At 37.9% G+C, this 22,979-nt stretch overlaps 1 pseudogene; it reads left to right on the top strand.

Annotated features, from left to right (window-relative positions):
• Window positions 1-10,444: 10,444 nt before the first annotated feature.
• LOC129239903 (U2 spliceosomal RNA) lies at window positions 10,445-10,627 on the top strand (annotated as a pseudogene).
• The last annotated feature ends 12,352 nt before the right edge of the window (window positions 10,628-22,979 follow it).

A 22,979-nucleotide genomic window follows, 5' to 3' on the forward strand; every position in this document is an offset into this window, starting at 1 on the left:
GTAAGCAGTCCACTTTGGCGCTTGTTAGCTGATGATTTTTCTGTGGTTCCAGATCTGGTGCGTTCCATAATGAGTGGCGGTCTTCGCTGACGCATTCCCATTCATGGAGCTGAATTTGTTATGGGGTAATTAAATTGGGAACAATGATGGGTTTTTCTTCGCATGGGTATAGCAGAAGAGTATTGTTGTGTTTTGGTTATTCTTAATATATAGTAATAAGCACATGACTCAGCGGATATTAAGTACCATGTTGAATTACCACGACAAATTTTGAAGTTTGTAACAAACGTTACAAGAAGCTCATAGACTTAAAGTCGGGCTGAGATTCGATGCTAACGCCCAGCACTCCTTGTCTAGTACTCATTTGCAACAAAGGAAAGGAACCGAATTTTGTGACTAGAGAAAGGGAACAGGTTTTAGACATCATATTGGCCTCAAGTATTAAATCCACCTTAACCCATTAATGACAAAGTATGATATATCATACGAAAAAGAGCTTTTTTCAAAAATTCACCAAAAACCCAATATTATATAAAAGCTTTTTATATTTACAGGGCGAGTGAGATAAAAGAGTAATTTGAAAAGAAAAGCTTTTTAGTTGTCATTTAAAGCTCGTTTATTTACATTTTTCGCGCCAATTCATGTAGTGTTTTTCGGAAAAGTGAATAATGCCACGCAGGTGAGTTTTATATCTTAAAAAACCAAGCAACAGTATTATATACATAAATACGTGCATTAACTCAAAGTTGAAACTATGAAGCATCGAATACATATAAAAAGCAGTGAAAAATTCGCCCCGAAATGTGTTTTAGCTTTTTGTAAATCATTGCGTATGTTTTATCATACGTAAACGCTACCCCAGTTTGGCTTTACGGGCATTCATATACGAGTATAATACCTTTTTCGAAGATCTGAATGAGGACGATAATGCAGTTATTAAAGACGACATCAGAAATGCCAATTCAATCGATGCGAATTTATTTCCACCTGAAGAACAAGAGTTATCCGATTGCGATGATGCAGATGAGAACGATGAAGGTATAGTGGGCGACTTGGGCCGTGGGGTTCTAAAAAGGCCATGCGCGATAAAAATTGCCAATTCAGAAATGGATAATGTACAGTTGTTTTAATGATGTGATCAATTCAAAAACCTCGCGGTCAGTGACTTCCACTCAAAGAAAAAAGAAAAAACCCACAATTCGTCGAAAGTGGTTCAAAATAGAACTAAAAACAAGAGAAGGCACAAACACAAAAAACGCGTTCACACTCCGGATATTATAGCAGATATTTTGAATAACGATTTAAATCTATTACAACTTTTTAAATTAATTTTTGATGACGATTTTATGAAATATATACAAGTACAGACTATAAAATACGCTGTAAACAAAGGATATGAAGCGGTGACCCTAAACCTTGAGGAATTGTACACATATGGGGTGGGTACAACAAAGTGACTATTCTCAACCATAATTTCATTTGATTACCTGATAAATTTATTAGTTGCATTTTTAGGTACCAGCTATTCGGATGTACTGGGGGACAGAAAGTGATGTGTACAACCATTTAGTGGCAGGTTCAATGGCGCGGAATAAATTCAAAAAAATACATCGGTACCTTCATTTCAATAATAATACACAAATTGTAGTGAATAATAAAGCATTCAAAGCACAGCCTATTCTGGATCATTTAAATACAAAATTTAAAGATCTTGGAAAACCATTTGGAACTTCATTTTCTGTAAACGAATCGATGGAGCCTTATTTTGGTAAGCATTCTTTCAAAACCAGTAGGAACTTGTCCAGTTTCAGCACGAAAGAGGAAACGAGAAAACGAAACTAGATACGATGGAGTCAAGCACTACGTAAATAACTCAAGAATTCAACCCCGATGCAAATTTTGTGGCAAATGTACGAAACTTATATGCATGAAAGGTAGTTTCGGATTGCACCCAGATAACTGTTTTTACAAATATCATGTAACTGTAACTCAACTGTTTTTATCAAATAACTAAGAAATTTAAAAATGTATAGATGTATAATATGTCACTTTATAAATAAAATGTTGATTTGAATTCAAAACCTATGTATATATTGAAGTTTTATTTTCATAGAAGTAGCTCTCCGAATACGCTTATGTATGATAAACCCACATATTTTGAGATATTTTTTGGAAAAATGGAAATGAACCGTTTAACATCAATACAAATACTTGGTGAAAATTTCAGTCACCTATCTTAACCCATTTTATGTGCAAGCATTAATGGGTTAAAAGATTGCCGGAGAGTTAGTAAAGATAACTCCTTGTTAGATCATAGTTAAATTGAGTTTAATGCTTAAGACTGTCTACCATCTCTGATATTTCGAAGGAAGGCGAATTTGATTTTGTATAGAACTACCTCTATGAAACCACTTGAAGATGCGTCTATGCAAAGTTTAGATATACGCAGCAGTCCCAATCAAGTAGTGGAAAGCTCACGAGTACCTACAACAAAGCACTTAGAGTGTCCTTCCAATTAATCATGCCATATATCCCTTGCAAGTGGAAAGAAACCAACGTGGTTTTTATTCACAAAGCAGGGAAGATTTCCTTCTTTCCGAAGGACCTTAGACCTATCAGCTTAATAAAAAACAGAGGGAAACAAAAAAACTACAGGGTACGCCATCTCTTATGTCGGTATGAGAATATTGAATAACTTTGAAAAAAAAGAACAACTGATTTGTATAAGTGAGATGTTTTTATTTGGTTTGGTTATTTAGAATTTATTAAAACTATTTTTTGAATACAATATCAATCAAGTCCCCCCTCCTTTATTAGCAATCACAAGCTGCCATCTTTTTTTCTGCGTTTGTCATCACCTTGTGAAGCGTTTCGGGTTTTATAGCGTCGATTTCGGCACGAATGTTTGCCTTAAGCTGGTCAATAACCTGCGGCTTGTTGGCGTAAACCTTAGTTTTCACAAAAAGAAGTCCGGGGGGTTAAGTCAGGTAATCTGGAGGGCCAGTCGATGTCGACTCTCTCTGACACTAGACGTCCCGGGAATTTTGCAGAAATTCATTAGTTGCGTTCGCTGTGTGGCATGGCGCACCGTCTTCGTGAAACCAGTAACCGTCTAAACCTTTCTCATCCATCGATATCGGTTTGCATCGACCGCTTCGTTTTCACAGTAGAAATATGGCCCAATGATGGTTTTGGCGTAAATTCCGTCCCAAACAAATATAGTCCGGTCCTGAAATGGCACGCACCCAGAGAAGTGAAAACGTGCCTCGTCAGTCCTTAAAACTGCTTCCAAAAATTAGGTTCAGTGTCAACCATTCAAGCGACTGTTTGGCCGTATTCCAAGAGACGTTAATGGTCTGTCGGTAATATTCTTTGCCATGCCAAATGCAGAGCGCGACGACGATTCGGTCCTGGGCTACGCTCCCCCTCACTGCTTCAACAGGTTCATTGGAACGTCTTGGTCGTTGATGAAAGGCCTGTTGACGATCTCCCACTGTCCCGTGCTCAAAAAAAATCGACACCAAGCGACGAATAGTATTGTCAGACGGTGCCTGTTTGCCGCGATACTTCTTGCGATATACGCGTTGAGTTAGAGCAATAGAACGACTATTTTCGATGTATAGCGTCACTATTTCAGCGCGTTGTTTCGGTGTAAAGCGATCCATGGTTGAAATTGTACTAAGTTGACGTATTGAAAACGTGTACGTTAAAGTCGATTGGTTGGTAAACGACAAAGTTATTCAGCGTTTACATACCGACATAGAAGATGGCGCACCCTGTACTTTGGTGATCGAAGTATTATTTACATTTAAGAAAGATTGTAACATATTATTTAATCGTGCTAAAATCACTGTCCACAGATAGCTTCAGAATCTATAAAAAAGCTCTTAAAATAGCAAAACGTAGCTCGTACCGGAATTTCTGTAGCTCAGTTGATGTGTGTACGAAAGCTTGCAGACTTAGAAAAGTAATGGCCTCGACCCTTATGCCCCCAGGTTTTGTAAAAACCGGTGTATCACGTATAGTAGAGAATCTCTAGATCTCCCATTAGATCCTGACTTTCCTAGTCGCTAGGGCATTGTTACTAGATCTGCCACTCCAGCGTTAAATCCTAACGAAGAGTGCAACCATGAACATTATAATAGCAAATTTAACGAAATCGTTTCAGACCTATATGTAATAATCACCTGGTACCCATGGCATCGCTCGAGTAGAGCTTCAACGAATGCTTGATCCGACGCAACCATGTTGTTGGTCGTTTTTAAAAATGGCCTCAGACTGTGGTATATCCCTGTTAAGTGGAAGGAAACCAATGTGGTTTTTTCCCAATACAGGAAGATTTCGCGTGCTCTTCCGAAGGACCGTAGCTCAATCAGCTTGTCATCGTTCCTTTTAAAAACTCCTTAACGTTTGATTGATCTTCACATAAAAGGTTACTTATCGGCTGCTCAGCATTCTTACACTGAGGGTAGATCAACCGATACTCCCCTGTACCCACTTATGGGTAATATTGAGAAGGAATATTCTTCTTCCTTCCTAGACATTGAAGGCGCGTGTAATAATATCTCTGCAGAGAAAATACACACGGTCCTTTGTCAGGTTGGAGTTGATATGTCAATTAGATTACTAGTACGTAACCTACTAGATAGTCGGAAAATAATTTCCAAATTAGGTGCTTCTTGCACCGCTCGCTCAGTTTTCAATGAAACTCCTCAAGCAGGTGTTCTTTCTCCTCTTCTGTAGAACCTGGCTATCAACGATAGGTATAATTCTCGGCTGGTAACTAAATGGGGGCATGAATGTAGAAATTATCGACAAAACGAACCGCGCTGTAAACTCGGCATACTCCAAATCAAAGAGAGAGGCAACCAATGTGGGTTTTCCGGTGAATAAGGCAAATAAAGTGCCTGCTGTTAACAAACAAGGACTTTTAGCGTCTTAGACAATATGTCAGTGTTGATAACCAACAATTTGATGTTGTGAAAGACTTTCTCTACCTAAGGACCAGCCTGAACAACAATAATGATATAAGTCTGGAGATCAAATGAAGAATAACTCTTTCCAACAGGTGTTACTTTGCGCTCAGAAGGAAATTGATAAGTAGAGCTCTCGCTCGATGGACCAAACTGACACTCTAGAACAAGTTCATCTTTCCCGCCCTGCTAAACTGCGCACATTTATAGCCTTCGAGAGAAAACTACTCCGTAAGATCTTTGGTCGAGTGTGCGTTAGTAAGAAGTACCGTGTACGGTGGAACAGTGAGCAGTATGAGCTATACAGGGAAATGGCCATCGTTAAACGTGTAAAAATACAGCGGTTACGCGAAGCTAGGCGAATTTACGACGAGGTGCCACTAGAAGAAATACGAGGAAGAAGAAGACCGCATCTCCGTTGGAAGGACCAAGTGCTGGAGGACCTGTCGGAGATTGGCACCACCGAGCGCAGATCAGAAGCAGCTGGTGCGTAATTCTGGATATGGCCAAAGCCGACAGAGGGCGCGATTGTAGCGCCTCATAAGTAATTAAGTAATATACCCCTCTGTTGCAACAACAAAACACCAAACACATCCGCTTCTGCCATTGACAGTGATTCAACCATTCGATGCAGCTCACAGCTTCCAAGCTTGGTAAAATAACCCACGTGAGTCAACCAAGCACCAATATTTGAGATGACCTAAAGTGAGAAGACGAATCCTGGTAGGAGTGCTCCGGTGACTTCGGTTTAAGGAGTTAGGAATAGTCAGAATTTTCCAAAATTTGAATTTTTTTTGCATTTTCTTGAAGAGTAATATCTTAAAAATACTGTGTGAAAATTTGAAGAGAATCCGCCGAATACTGTTCGACTTATTCAACAATTAACAAAGAGCGCTCGGGCGCTCCGGAGCCGATAGCAAAACTTTAAATGCGTTTTTCTCAAAACTATGTTTCTGATCACTGGTGGTGATTGCTGTAACTTAAAAACCGCTGGGCATATTTCAATAAAATTTATACTGCTTTTGAAAAACATGAAAAAACTCGTGCCTGATTGAAGGATTTTGATTTTTCAAAAATTTCGATTTTTTTTAAGGACGTAGTCTGAAAACATACCTTTTTCCAAAAGTCCGCCATTTCGTCATTTTTCAAAAAAATTTTCCTATTGTCACCTTTGACAAGCCTACAGAATGATAATCAGTTTAACTTTTTCGTTTCAGATGTCCTGAAGAGCCAAAATCCACTTGACAAGCCATCTATCTTTTTTTAAGACGCTTACTTTGGTGCCACCCTACTACAAAAAATGATGTCAAAAAAAATGTTTTTGTATACTATTATAGTAGCATACCATAAAATCAAAACGATCGCATTTTATTTTCTTAAAAAAAAAATTCCTAAAAAATATATATAAAAAATGAGTATTTGACCAGACTACGTCCTTAATAATTATTGTAATTGTCGGTTTTTTTCTCGAAAATCTGAAAAATATAATATTTCGTGAGACCGCCATATTGTTAATTTGGAACAAAAAAAAAGCTTGGTCAGGTACAAGACTATCCATTAATAAAACTAAATTCTCCAGTCCGATTAATTTTAGATGAATCTCCAAGGACTTCTGACGATCAACCCAAGGGACTTCTGGAGAAACGGGCTCCACACAAATAGCGATAATTTTTAAAATTAACAATTTTGTTTTTTTTTTTTTAATTTGTCTAAAGTTAAGTCGAAAAATGTGTATTAATGCTATTTTATTGTTTTTGTAAAATAAAGCCACTGACTAGCAAAAAAAATTATTGAAAATCATCATTTTTTTCGGGCCTCTGACTACCCCTAACTCCTTAAAAGCTGAACAGGTTGATATTATTTTTGGTGGTTTTTGTAGAGGTGACGCAAAGCGAAGTCCAAAAGTGTGGGATTTATACTGATTCATAGATAATATCAACTAGGTTTTCTAGTTTTAGTGGCTTTCTCACCTTAATGTCTGACTCGAGGTCTTCAACAACATCTTCTATACAAAAGGTGCAGTAAGGATCATTTGCATGCTTACATCAGTGTAACTTTAACTTAAAGCTTCCATTTCTCATCTGACTTGGATTATTTCACCAAATCTTCTGCCTATCCACCTTGTCCTGCCCGTGGGTACTGCTGAACGCCTATTTTATGGAGCAAGCCGCTTTCTCTATAGAAATTCTACTGCATTGCAAATACAAAAATACATGAAAATTTTTGCATATCACGAAAAACGAAAATTGAAGGCAACTGCGCTAATAGAAATGCATCTAAAGACATTTGCATTCAAAAGTGCGTATAAAGTTGCATATGAGCATCCAAAGAATAGCCATGCATTCAAATAGTCGCACTGCTAAAACCGCCACGGGCGCTGTAATCCCTTCAGCTTCAGTTTCAGCCAGATAAAGAATGCTTAATACCTTTATTTGCTTATCGATATGTCTCGAATGCCACATCGATGATTGTCAACTGTTGACACAGTCATCAAACAAAACAACGGTTCCGACAACAAAAACAACAACGCAGGCAATTATAACTACATGGAAGCACAACAGCAACAGCCAAGTGAACAATCACTACCAATGGCCACAAACGCGCCGCTGTCATCAAGCAAAAGCAAACACAAAACGCAAAGCACACAAGCAGCGGTGGTGGCTAAGATGAAGACAAAGGAGTGGGGGGAGAGGAAGAGGTGATATGCAACATATACAGCTGTCAGCTGTCAAGCGCTTAACAAACACACACACGTACACCTTAATAAATGCGTGCGTTGATAAGCAAAGCAAATAGACGCAGGCTCTGCCTTTTCTAGCGTCTTCGCACTGCAATGCCAAGGGTTGCAACTTGCAACTTCAATTGTGTGAATTTCATGCAGAAATTAAACCAGAATTTTCTTAAGGCAACTTTTGCCCAATCAACGCCCTCAGCCATTTGGACGAGTAAACAGTTTGTAAGAAAATCTCTTGGGATGTCATTTGTTGTAATCGAAAAATGAAGAAGCGCAAAGCCGCCACTCAACTCAGGCGGGTATTTAGCTTCTTGTTGTTGCTACTACAGCTTAGAATGGGCTTTAAAGTGGTGCTCCGTCATTAAAGGAAAAATGTGAAATGCAAATATGATTATCCTCGAAGTGTGTCTGTCGCTCTGAAGGACTATTGAGTTGTAGACATTCGCTGCTCCTTTTTTGTTGCTTTATTGACAGTCTTTAGTCAAATTTGACATCTGGTGAATTGAGCATTTAGAATTGTAAAACAGCATACAAAGGTAAATATGTATGTGTGGGTGGGTGTATGTTTGTAAATGGTGATGAAAGTTCTAAATATATTCTACCAAAAACCAATTTCATACTATTGCAGTCCAAATAATAGTGCTGCAAGGAGTGAGCTGCAAAAAAATTCATAGAAAATATTTATTTGTGTAAAAAATTTACAAAATGGTGCTTTATACTTTTTTGTACTTTAGTACACTGTACTTTTTTGATGTATTTCCCTATAATTTTGTGAAAATCTGATAGAAAATCTTTCAGCTATGGGAAAATGCAAGCACTGCACCGCCGAATAGCGCAACCTTATCAGAAAACAAATTTCGAAAGCAGTTGATGATATTGTGGGCTGTTCACCGACAATGATTTATAACACTTTAAAATATAAACCCCAACCTGGACAACGTGGATGGCGTCCCGCCCTGACTACGAAATCAGTCAGGCGTATTCAAAGAATAATCCGTTCGCACCTGTTACTAAAATTAAAAGAGAACTGGAGCTGAAGGCAAACGTGGAAACTATTCGTAGCCGTTTGCGTGAACAGAACTTGGCAGCTCATAGTTGAAGAAAAGTGACATTACTAACTAAAAGGTATGGGGCACAAAGGCTTAAATTTACAACTGGGCACCTCGATTGTCCCGCCGAAAAACGGAGAAATATTTCGTGGTCATGTACAATTTTGCATTTCATGATATTGGATCGATACACTGGATAAAGGAAACTGTGGAACGTACTGTATTAGTTCGAATAATGGAGGAACTTATGCTACGATATACTCGCGCAGTATTGCCACTGCTTTGGGTATTCCAACAATGAGCACACAGGCAGTGGTGTCAGAGAAATAGGCTTGAGGTTATGAAATGGCCTGCACAATCCTCAGACCTCCATCTAATAGATAATTTGTGGTGCGATGGCTCGTACAAGCCTTGAAGACAATCCCCGTCAAGGACGTCCAAAAGCAAAGTCCAGCAACAAAGCTAGAAATTGTAGAAAAATTACAACAAATCGTTTTGGAAAATCGTCAAGTGATTGAAAGAGATTTTATAAAAACCCTAAGCCTTCTTATTGTCAGTGTAAGCAATATTTTGACTGAAGTATTAGGTTTCAGAAAGCTGTTTGCACAATAGTTTTTTTTTATCGAAGGGTCACAAAGACGGCATGTACGATTCATACTGCTTGCTATAATAGACCTCATTCGGGACCACGCCCAGTCAGTAATTATCTTACTGTGCTGAACTTACAAAACAGTACGTTTACGTACTAAACCCTAAACTCCGTCTCCTTCACCACTCTCCCTGCGGTACTGCTTCTACGTTTTACTTCGCAGGGCTGCTTAGCTATATAGCTTAGTCAGTTTCAGCCATTGTATCCTCTAGCCTCAATATATCTTAGCTCCCTCTGAGTTGTGGCAACGAGTGCAGCTACTTTCTCCCACCTTTCTTCCGATTCCATCATGTAGCCAACTATGTCGGTCGCATTTGGAAGTCTACTCCTGCCGTGAACTGCGGACATTGGAAACTGACATGTTCCGCGTCTTCCTCAATGTTGATCCATACATGGCAGTAAGAGCTATCGTCGTGCCCAAACCTATAAAGGTATTTTTCAAAGCCTCCGTGCCCAGAAAGGAACTTTGTCATGTGATATGTTGTATCACCAAAACTACGGTTGAGCCATGGTCTTAACCCAGGAACCAGTGTATAAGTCCATCGCCCTATATTGGAGGTATTCCATCGATCTTGCCACCTTGTTAGTGATACAAGTCTTTCCTCTTCTCTCACCGCTTTTTTATTTATTTCGGCATCAAAATTTCGGTTGAGCCATAGTCTTAACTCAGGAACCAGCTTATAAGACCATGACCCTTTATCTTTCCTCTTCTCCCACCGCTTTTTGAAGTGAAAACTTCTTTAGAATCGTTGGGAGTGATTTGAGGAAAAGTGAAACGAAAAAAGCGACCAACTTGGCTACGAAGCGTTATATTATATGTTGATATAAAAGTAGCGACGAACTAAATAAAAATAACTTTTATTTTTTCTTGTGATTCGAACCAAGGATTTTGGATCGGAAGCTAACATTGCTAGTCGCTCGGCTACCGCGCCATGCTGTCGTCGCTGGCCTAAAAGTTATTTAGTTACGAAGCGTTATATTATATGTTGATATAAATAATTTTTGTGAGCGTGTAATTCTCAAAAGTTTTATTAGGTTTATTATTTAAAATGTATTGACTAGGTAGTGTGGTTATCAGCTTAACATCTGATAGATCCTCCATCGGAGGACAACAAATGTTAAACTAATTTTTGGAAATGGGCGTAGTGTTTTAGGGGCTTGCTCGCCTCTGCCACGGGTTGACCCGGTATTGCAGTACCGCCGGGATTTCAGCCTTGAATAAATACAAGAAAAAATATACTAATACATTTAGCTTTGGTGGGAAGAGCCATAAATTTTTATATGAATACAAGTAGACGAAAATGGAAGAAATTTGTAAGTCTGTTTCTTCGGTCCGTTTGGGTATTTTTTTTGACAACATCGAAACCAAAGCATTTGTATCATATCGCACCCTAAATACAAAAGGGTCACAACTCAAAATACTAAGATTTTCAGGAGAGACGAAAAACGTTCTATGTGAAAATTATTGTAATATTTAAAAAAAATAATGTTCCATCATGAAAATATACAACATTGAAGAAGGTTCTACTATATTTTTTTCAATTTTATATTATGTTTGCGAAAATAAAACAAAATTTTGATTTATGACTCTTTAACTGAAATTTTTTCGATTAACTAGTGATATTTTCTTAAGTTGTGCCTTTTTAACTGATAAAATGTTTTAATTTTATAAGTTTCTTAACCTAATTGAACTCACTTTTCACAACTAAAGAGGCACAATGCAAAATAATATACCACGAAATTTATCACTTTTTACAGTTATAGAGGCAGAACTCAAAATAAAACTCTTTATGTGTAATAAAAGTAATCAGCTGCTCTTGAACCCATTAACGCAACTAAAAATAATTCTCTTTAGTTGATCGTGCAAAAGCAACACACTTGACATAAAAATAGACATAACTGTATTTTACCAGTTAAAGAAGATAGTTATGTGAACGAAATATTTGCAGTAGTTAGAAATGTGTACTCTGAATTAATTTATGCAAAAAACTCAGTTTTGGAAAATTTTGAGTTGTGACCCTTTTGTATTTAGGGTGCGATATTTTATCTATCATAAGCCACTCGTATCATTTGTTGAAATTGAAAAATGTGGGATGAATAATGATAAAATGAAGAAAATAAAATATGAACTTTATAGCAATATTATAATGAACCTATAATTATCCCGCTCCTAATGCTGCTTTCGTCTTATTCTCTCTCAGTTTGTTTTACGGAAGGTTTCACTTCTATCAAGTCTAACCGTTAGACTGGTATTTTTTTTAATTATTTCGGCATCATCGGCACATCTGTCGTATACTCACTTCATTTTGCTGACGAGTATATCAGCTGGTATCATGCCAGCTATGTCAGACGCCGCGTCATCCGATATGGTTCTGTAGCCGCAATATGCCCTTAGAGCACTTAGCCTCTACACAGAGAGTAACCTCCATCTGTTTCCCCTTCAGCTTCACCGCATTTGCCCAGACTGGGGGTGCATACAGTAAGACTGAAGTAGTTACGTTCGCTAGCATTTTTCGCCGCTTGGGCATGACACCTAGGTACTTCAGCGCGGGTTGAGAACATATAATTGGCTCTCCCACTCTGATTTTCATATTTTTGATTTTTTTGCGGCTTGTTATCAGAACCGCCTCCGTTTGTGCTTTGCCAGTTTCAGCACCGCTTGTTCCAACTATTCTTTCACCTGTTTTATCGCTTCGTTTGTTATGAGTTCTAATTCGTATATGTTCTTAGCCACCGTCACTCCTGCTATGTCATCCGCAAAGCCTATTATTTTTACTTCTCTGGGTACTGATAAGCAAAGGATATTCTGGATACTGTCGTACATGATATTCTATTAAACAGGGTCTAAGACCGATACCTGCGCTACGCCAGCAGTAGCTTCACAAACTTTTTGCATAAAGGATGCATTCAGTGCATTCGCTAACAATAGAATAAAACCACATTCGAATTCGACTTTATCAGCAATATTTAGAGCGCTTCCAAAAGCATTAGGTGGATTTTGTGCATCGATTCATCACTTGGGTACAGCACCATGATCCTAAATCAAAATATGAGGCTATAGAGTAGTGTAAACCTGGTTATTCTACTCCGAAACGAGTTTGTGTCCAGATATCGACCAAGAAAGTGTTAGCATCAGTTTTTTGCGATGCGAAAGGAGTTTCGTTTGTGGATTACTTATGAAATTATAACACAATAAATTATTAATATTTTTACATAGATCAGCTGAAAGAAAAAATTCGTGAAAGTATCCAAGAAAAAAATTCTTTTTCATCTGGACAATGCACCGAATCACAAGAGTGGGTTCCATTCCATTGGCTTCTTCGCTATGTTGCCGTCTTCTTTGTGTAAAATATGACCAATCCACTTCCATTTCTGTCTTCTAATCCAAATGTCTAGTGGCTCCATATTTGCTTTTTGGGGCAATTCCTTGTTTGGCATTATCTTTGGCCAGAAAGTTCGGAATATAATCCTTCGACAGCGGTGAGCAAAAGCTTATCAGCGACTGGTTATAGCGGTGGGGATTTTCCAGGTAGAGCTACTGTACAGCAGTGCCTAGCCTTTACACAGGAACTCAAGTTGTTGTTTCGCCATACAGAGTAGAGCATCCCGAATGTATCTCTGGCATTTTCGATTCGGGAGCGCATATTTACATCTGTGCCACCTAGCTAGAAACCCATTTCCTTTAGTTAAGTCAATAAAAAATTGCTTTGAGTTTATAATAAATTTGCAAATTCTTTGGATTGTTTTGACTGTTTATTTATATTTGCGGATTTTCGAAAAATAAAAATTAACCGATTCTAACTTCTAGCACCACTTAGGAAAAAGAGATTTATGCTACTGGCTATTAGGCTACTCAGGCAGGTGTTTTAGATTGTTGCCCTTAAGGGGTTAGGGGTAGTCAGAGGCTCGAAAAAATGATGATTTTCACGAATTTTTTTTTGCTACTTAATTATTTTATTTAACAAAAATAAAAACATAGCATAAAAACATCATGTTTTAACTTGACTTCACCAAAATTAAAAAAAAAAAAAATTAATAATTGCAAAAGTTATCGCTGTTTGTGTGAAGCCCGTTTCTCCAGAAGTCCCTTGCGGTGAACATCACAAGTCCTTGCAGATTCATCTAAAACCAATCGGACAAGAAAAATTAGTTTTATTAATAGATAATCTTGTGCCTGATCGAAGCTTTTTTTTTTTTTTCAAAATGAACAAAATGGCGGCCTCAGAAAATTTTTTTCCAGATTTTCGGGAAAACACCAACAGTTAATTGTTAAAAAAAAATCGAAATTAAAAAAAAAAAAAATCCTTCGATCAGGCACAAGTTTTTTATGTTTTTCAAAAGCTGTATAAATTTTATTGAAATCTACGTAGCGGTTTTTAAGTTACAGTGTTCACCAGTTTGAAAAACATAGTTTTGAGAAAAACGCATTTAAAGTTTTGCTATCGGCTCCGGAGCGGCCGAGCGCCCTTTGTTAATTGTTGAATAACTTGAAAAGTATTTGTCGGATTCACTTCAAATTTTTACACAATATTTTTAAAACACTGTACTTTAAGAAAATGCAAAAAAAAATAAATCGATTTTTTGAAAATTCTGACTACCCCTAACCCCTTAAACAAGCAAAAAGCATTGACCCAGTACCCACAAAGGTCCACTACGGTGTGCAGAAAAGATTTGCATCTTTGCCCTTTAAGAAAATTCCACTTCATTTCCTTCTCGCCTGTAAGTATGCAGCAAGTTGCGCTCTTTGCTAGGCAGAGATGAGCTTACTTCGGTTAAAAAAAAAAATAGAATGAAAGCTGAAATAACGGATTCTATGCAATGAGATTGAATGAGAGTCCTTGTCAAGTACAATTTACAGAATGCAGAGGTGTAGCCAACATCAGAACATTAGCGCTTTTAGACGAATCAGCTGATTGGGTGACGTAGTTGGGGTCATGGCGGCGGGTTTTTTACGAAAACACTGAGATTGTTTTGGTGATATATGTAAGAAAAAACCAAGAGTTCCCAGGGTAGATTTTTTTTCCTTGTTCACTCCACTCGGGAGCATAGCTGTCTGGCTGTAGGTAAACGGCGCTTTAGTGCTACTTGGGGAGTGCCAGTCTGGTACTTCAATCATTTCACCTACCTACCTACCATTATAGGGTGCAATAACATATAAAAGGTAACCCTCGTACTTAACCATTGTTAGAAAGTTGAAAAATACTGTATACTTCTTTTTGAGCCATCATCACTAGTTTGCTTGGTGAAGAAAAGGAATGCGAGCTGGTTATAATTCCAAGTGCTCAAGAGCCGCAGCAGTGCAAAGTGAGTGAATATCCCTACTGCCATGTTGGCCACGCACATTAGCGATCCATTGCATGAACACACATGAAGTACATCTTCAACTCGCTTTCAACTGATCCATTCAATAGCACTGAAGCGCATAGTCAATTTTGTATAATTTCGCACTCGCCAACGCATCATTTAATAATTTCGACGATAACATAAAATCAAAGAGAAAATTGAAAGAAACGAAATGAGATGCCCGAAAAAATGGCAAATGTATGTAGAGCAGATTACCTATTAATGATTATCAATCAAACAAATCAATGCATATGAGTAGGATTTTATTAAACAAAAAAACTAGCAAACAAACAAACAACGCAGAACGCACACAGAACTCAGCTGAAGGTCAGCGCTGCTGATGCATCTGCAATAATTGGCCAGCAAAAGAAAAAAAAAACAATAAGCGAATAAAACAGATAAGCTGTTGATCCTCGATGTGCGATCGCATCTTAGCGTGCGAGGAACAATGGGCGCACCTACACACGCACATGCAAGCATACACATGAGTTTACAGAGGATATGTGAGTGAAGAAGCAAAGGTAGTTCTGTAGTGTTAAGAATCCAGCGTGGATTTAATGTGAGTAAGTGTGGGTATATATGCGTATGAGTTGCTGAGTGCGTATGTTTGGCTGAGTGCGCATGTGTGGCTGTGTGCGTATGTTTGGCTGTGTGATATGTAAACGCCTGCTAACTAGATTGGGTTAGAAAAAAATGAGAGATCTCTCAGTTGTGATCGAAATTCTTGCACAATCGCATGGCGGCGTGCTATGAGGCCCGGCAAAAAATAGGGTAGGCATTGGCCCATGATTCGATTTAAGCTGACAGATTATTATTAGCGTAACATTAACAACAAATTAGTTACGATAACGCGGATGAACATACATGCATACATACATACATATGCTTACGAGTTGCGCCTACGCTTGAGTGAGTTCATATGAGTTGTCGGCGTTTCTTCATAATTATTGCAGCACTCATTATTTGGGATAGGAAAAGGAGCAAAGAAGCCGACACATATGAATGTGAGAAGGTGGTGCAACATAATTTGGAAGGCTCATTAAAAATGTGTAATGGCAACATTAGTGAGATTTTGTTTGTTCTAAAAAATGTTTTTATATTGAATAAAAAATGAAAAATAATAGTAGTAAAAATGCATATGAGTAACTTGTAAGGTCAACAAAGCGCGGCTGCTTTTGTGTAGCCACAAATGGCGGAAGAAAAATACTTAGGTAATCCTTAAATTATATAGACAACACACGTAGCTGTATTCCTCTAAAAAACACAACAAAATAAACCATTCAGCTGGCATTGCCTACAAAAATACATACACAAGTAATTTGCACTCCAATCGCCCCTCCCTAATGATGGTAGGGCGGACAGCGCATGAGAGGAAATTTCATTAATTGAATTGTAGCAAATCGGCTTAAAAGAAATTATGTCATTACAAACACCAACGTTGATGCGCCAGAACACCTGTAAAAACTCTCAAACCCCGCGTATACTCATAAGATTTATTAAATGCAAGCAAAACCAAAAAACAAAAAAAAACCTGCTGCTTTTCAATTCACCACAACAAAAACTGCAATCGGAAAACATATTTATGCTTATAAGTGTATAAATTCGTATTGTCAACAGAATTAATGGAATGAAAACAACTTGAATCCGCTGCAAACTGCCACAATAATGCGGCAAACCGAGCATAACGCATGCATACACCTATACAAGCGCACATATGTAGGTGGGTTTGAACAAACACACACACATATACACATGGGCAGAGGTGTGCAACATGCAAGAGTCCTTTGGCTGCTGCCTGTTTGCGGCCCGCGCATACGAAAGCTTGCCTGAGAAGGCTGACAGCGCGCGCAATTATTGACACAGTCGCAGACGCAGGTCACAAGGCAGCAGCAATACATACAATAAGCATTAAATCACGTCCAACGACCAAGAATCAACAACCACTATAACACCGCACTGACGCTTTCACACTTCTCTCCACCCAGTCCATCCGTGGGTGTATGTATATATGTATGTGTATATGTACGTATGTATGCATGTATTTGTGTATGTGCGTATATGACCGTTGAACTTAAGCCGTTTAGCAAATACTCGTACAAGTGGTGCCACAAAGTGCAGAATGGTGCCGGCAACACGTGACATTTTCCCATATGCCCTTGACGACCAGCTATGGACTCTAAGTTCAAGTAGAAAAAGTACATAATAATCGAAGACAACGCTTTGGAGTGTAGAGTGAGATTTTCTTGCACCTTCGCAATATAATTCAAGTTCGTTGAAAAATTCAGTACGCACGTGCACTTCCAAATTTCGTAACTAGTACACTCCATTAAATTTGCACTTTTCATGTTTTGCCTCCTCTTTCCCGTGTTTGACAATAAAATTACTTTGATGTCAGCATTTGTCACACTTGCAACACTCCCTCATACACTACCCTGCAGTGAAAAACCAAACTACTCCCACTCAGCAGATATTTTAGTTCATGAACTGGTGTTTGAGGTAAGAACTCGTACTAGTTTCAAAAGGATTAGTGTGGAACTAGTTTCAAAAAGACTAAAATGGGAGTAGTTTTAAAAAGCCTAGAATGGGTCTAGTTACAAAATGACTAATTCGTGTGGTTTGGAAAACCAATATTTTCCATTGTTATGTTTATTTTCAATTAGTTTTAGAATAAACAAAAAATTTAAAAATAAAAGTTTCAAATATAAAATCATATTTAGTCATGTAACAAATTTAGCGATAAAAAAACAAATTTTAATTCATAGTAATATATAGGCAGCTGTTGCAGTCAAATGGGCTTGTCCGTGAAAACCATTTGTCCATTTAAGTGTTCGAAATACACTGTGGGATGGGGCACCAAATGATAAAAATAGATTTTTGCCATAAAAAACTCATCATAAAAAACCACGTGACATTCGATGGCGGCATAAAAACTGTGTATACCTCCGTTTGTGGAACCACTTTTACACCCACACCACAAATAGAAGGAGAAACCTGGAAAAGAACCCAACAAAGGACTAAGGCCCACGACTTCGCTAGCGTATAAAATGAATTACTTAATGTATGTCGAAAGCTTCTGGTACCTCAGCTGCACTACCTCATCAGACGGCAGAGCAGATGTAGATGTTAGTTACAAGCTAAACAAAGCAATGACGGCAGCTGAATGCATACAGTATGGTGGATTTAATTTTTTGTTTTTTAACGAGGTGTAAAAGCAATCGAAAGCCTTAGTAAGTGTGGGACTTTAACGCCACTAAAAGCACCTCAAGTCCGACGGCTCGTGAGCAATAAGCTCAATCATCAGTTATATTCGTCGACTGTTCGTCTTGCTGCTTTTTATCAATGCGACAGTTGTGGTTGCTGCCGCGTTCGTCTCGCGTCGTTCCTTCGCCTCCAATCAATGTTGCGAAGTTCCACGATAATTCGAGTTAGAAAAACCTGCACTGCCCTCGATTTTTCATTCGACTCAAACATTTGTGGAACTAGGTTAATGGGAGTCAGAAACACACCAGTTGTTCTTGCTAGGTCGTCGCGTTTCTTAACGAACCTGCTACAATAGAAGGCCACATGTTCGACCGTCTTCTCTTCGTCCAAGCACTCTGGACAATAAGGGTTACCAGCTAAGTCTAAGGGATGCAGATATTTTTGGAAACATCCGTGTCCACTTAATAGTTGCGTTAGGAAGAAATCAACGTCTCCGTGTTTCCGACAGATCCACTCGTTAATCCGTGGGATCAACCTATGCGTCCACCGGCCTTTTGATAACTGGCACTTTTATTGCCATTCAGCTATCGAGGTAGCACGTTCTGCTTGTTTGAATTCGTCTGTCGCATTCATACCTTGCAGTGCAACCTCTTCTGTAAGTTCGCCCGGATGTTTATAGGCATTTTGCAAGCTATGACGCAGGTTGCATCGTCCGACACCGTTCTATAGGCACATGCGGTCCTCAACGCACTTGTTCTACTGCCTTGCAGTAGTTCTTTAAAATCGCACTTTTTTGCTCCATTGGAGAGGCGTACAACATTATGGAGTCTGTCACAGTGGAAAGAATTTTTCTCCTGGCACCCTGTGGTCCTCCTAAGTTCGGTAGCATGCCCATAAAAGCGTTGTTAACCTTTGTCGCCTTCACACTAACAGCTTTAAGATGTTCCCTGAATGTTAGTCTGGCATCAATGTACATGCCAGGATATTTTATAGACTTCTGGGATTCTATGTCGTGGCCACCCACTGATATTGACAGCTTTTCTTCCTGCTTGCTTCTGCTGATCAGCACCAGTTCTGTTTTTTGGGCAGCTAGTTCCAAACTAGCGTTATTCAACCACCTTTGTATTCTTATTATGGCATCATTACATACATGTGGCAATCTGTTTATGTGCTTATCAATCACTACCAGTGCGATATCGTCGGCGTATCTAACTATGGTTGTATTAGCGGGCATTTCGATTTTAAGAATGCCATCATACATAGCGTTCCATGGGGTTGGTCCAAGATCCTTGCGATATCCAGGCGTTCTACACTGCGAATATTCAGCTCATGTGTGAACTCAGTATTGTTGTACCGAAGGTTTTACATGATAGGTCTCCAACACCATCACTCAGAGGCCACAATCTTTCGCCAACAAATGCCTCCGAATAGTGTATAGAATATTCTGGCCGAACATCATCAGCAACGACGCGCTGTGAAGATCAACGAATGAGGAAACCATCCTGTGGAAAATCAAACGCAGGAAGTGGCGATGGATAGGTCACATGCTTAGAAACCCACCAGTGAGCATGGCGAAAATGGCACTGGACTGGAACCTGGAAGGGAGCAGAGGTCGCGATCGACCAAAAAACACTTGGAGAAAGTCGATGTTGCGCGATCTAGCAGATGGCGACATCAAATAGGGCGGTGCAAAAATAACATCCCAAAATCGTGTACGAGGGAAGAGTCTTATCGAGGCTCTCTGCTCCCGAACGGAGTGAGCAAGGAAAAAAAGTTTAAAAATATTAAATTTTTGAAAGATAAAGGGAAACTATTTCTGATTATATTTCCAATTTTTTTATTGTATGGCAATTCCAATACATTTTGAATTAAAAAATAAGTGGCAACGCCGATCAGAAATTGATGTTTAATTGAAGTGCTCTCATTACACTCACATCATAACACTTACTTCACCTATACTTTTAATTACTATTCACTTCGGAAACGTTAGCTGGCAACGCTGTAAATAAAGTATTTTAAGTAAATCTCCGTTCATTATTTCAACAAAATTTGTTTGCTAGCCATATTCTAACTTTTAAATACATTTTATTACTAATTTAAATTTAAATTTAAAATTAGGTGGCAAGGCCTTTGAAAAATATTATTGTATTGAGGGTTCAATATTTACGTTTACATTGACATATGTTTGAATATACTTTTTTCACAATTAATATATATTAATTATGTATTAAATTTCTAAAATTCTTAAATAATAGGTGGCAGCTTCGCATGAAAATTTTTTTTATTAAAGCACCTTTCATTTGATATCTGCTTAACATACTTCAATATTCAACTGAAATGTTGTATTTTTGATTGTATTTTTGCCATCATACTCAGGTGGCAACTCTAGCAAAAAAATTAGTTGAAAAATTAATTTTTTCTTGATAACCACGTCATAATTCTTATGTCTATTATTTAGATGTGTGATAATTTGCTATTTTTGCAATAATAGTCAGGTGGCAACCCTATCAAAAAAATTGTTTTAGATATACATTTTTGCTTGATACCTGTACTGTAATTCGTATGCCTATTTTTAACACACTTTTATTAGGACGGGTTGTATGTATGTATGTATGTATGTATGTATGTATGTATGTATGTAACGGAATCTTTGAGCTTAATTTTCACTGGCTTCTAAACATCTGATCGACTTGAAATTTTGCACACCTATCAAGGACCGATAACAATGCGATAATTTGATAAAAATTTTCCATTATCCTTATTGGGATTGACAGGATTAATATTTTCTTTTTTTACCTGTGGGCAAAAAGTAAGGTGAATTTGGTTGTAAAATGAAAAAATCGTCATTTATTCTTGTAAATCAATTTCATTCCCTTCAAAATAATGCCCTCTCGATGAAATACACTTATGCCAACGAGTTTTCCAATCCCCGAAACATGCCAAATAGTCCATTTCCGGTAGTGGTCTCTTGAGTTTTGGGAATAGCCAGAAGTCACACGGAGCCAAATCAGGCGAATACGGTGGTTGCGGAACGATATGCGTGGAATTTTTGGCGAAATAGTCACCATCCCACGCTTTTAACTCTAATTTGAATTACTCTATTTGTATCTTAATTTTTGTTATAATTCTGTTCTGAGGTAGTTGACTATGACTGATCCTTCGATTTGCTATTACTTCATTATAGGTCCCTTTGTCATTAAAATTTATTTTCTACTTTTTAGTTCGATTAGCAATAAAAGCGTGTTTTTTAGTTTTTTTAAGCTATATTTTTTAAATTTGCTAGTTTTACAATAATAGTCAGGTGGCAACACTATCAAAAAAATTTTTTAGAAATAAATTTCTGCTTGATAACTGGACTGTAATTCTTATTCCTATTTTTTAAATGTGTGATAATTTGCTATTTTTGCATTAATAATCAGGTGGCAACTCCTCTAAAAATATTGCTTAAGAAATAAATTTCTGCTTGATAACTGTATTGTAATTCGTATGCCTATTTTTGAAATGTGTGATAATTTGCTATTTTTGATATAATAGTCAGGTGGCAACTCTATCAAGAAAATTGTTTTAGATGTACATTTTTGCTTGATAACTGCACTGTAATTCGTATGCTTATTTTTTAAATGTGTGAAAATTTGCTATTTTTGCAATAATAGTCAGGTGGCAACTCTATCAAAAAAATTGTTTAAAATATAAATTTTTGCTTGATTACTGTATTGTAATTCTTATGCCTATTTTTCAAATGTGTGATAATTTGCAATTTTTACAATAATAGTCAGGTGGCAACTCTATCAAAAAAATTTTATAGATATACAGTTTTGCTTGATAACTGCAATGTAATTCTAAAAAAATAAATATTTTTTAAACCTTCATTTATCCCATTTTTATTTACTTTTTAACTACTCCAAAGCTAGTGAATTTCTACACAAATTGGACTAGTTTTGTTTTTAACTTATTACAAACCAGTTAATTAACTGGTGTAATACTGATGTCGAGACTGACCAATGACATTTCGAAGAGTATCGAAGAAAGTTTGAAGAAGAAAATCCTAACCAAACTGGTGATAAGACCGTACAGAACTACTTGGTTTGACTGCAGTGTAGCAACACTCCACAAATAATTTGCAAAATCTTCCCCAACCCCATACCTACTTTTATCGATATGTCTGTGCACTATGTGTGAATGAGTGTATGTGCGCAGCTCCACCAACTTCCATTTGGCCACCCAGCTTAGTCTTGCGTGTAATTTAATCAAACAAACCATTCTCACCACCCTCTGTCTGTTTGGCAAGGGGACGGGCGGGTGAAGTAAAGTTGCAAGAGCGACTTTCAAAAAACCAAAAAGAATTTTATACAAATTTAGTGTTGTCCGGCAAAAAGGCAGTTGATGGTGATAATTCACTACCCACTCAACATTGGCCAACGAGAAATGTAGTCGATAAGTGCCCCCCATTTTTAGGCTAACCAGATACGGCGTAGTTATATGTGCACGAACACACATCAGTTCACCCAGACATAGCGTATACTAGCACACATCTACATGCTAACGCTTGCACGACGCCTACAGACCCACAAATCATATTGGCAAATGTTCTCGGCAAAACAGTGAAAGAGATACACTGGCGTGGCTGGACTTCATCTACACTGTGAGGCTTAGCTTGGCTCATACGAATCGGAGGCCAATTCGCTAACATTTAATTCTATCGCAACAGTTTTCATGAGTGGATATGAGCTTACCAAAGTTGGTGGAAGTTTTCACTTAAATACTCATCAGCCTTAAAATATTAAGTGAAGTATGTAAGGTGGTTGCCTACCGGATGATGTTGCACGTTTATGGATGCTCTAATAGAATTAATGCAGGGTTATCTAAATCTAGTTGTTAAAAGGATCGTACATTGCAACTTTTCGGTAAATCCTCTGAAGACGGAGCTCGTTTTATTTACGAGGAAATATAAATTCTCTCAGTAGCGGGCGCTCCGTTAGTGCTCTCTGATAGGGTGAATCACTTAGGACTCATCCTTGACAGAAGGCTAG

This window comes from Anastrepha obliqua, chromosome 2, assembly GCF_027943255.1.
Source record: "Anastrepha obliqua isolate idAnaObli1 chromosome 2, idAnaObli1_1.0, whole genome shotgun sequence".
In the NCBI taxonomy this organism is placed as follows: Eukaryota; Metazoa; Arthropoda; class Insecta; order Diptera; family Tephritidae; genus Anastrepha; species Anastrepha obliqua.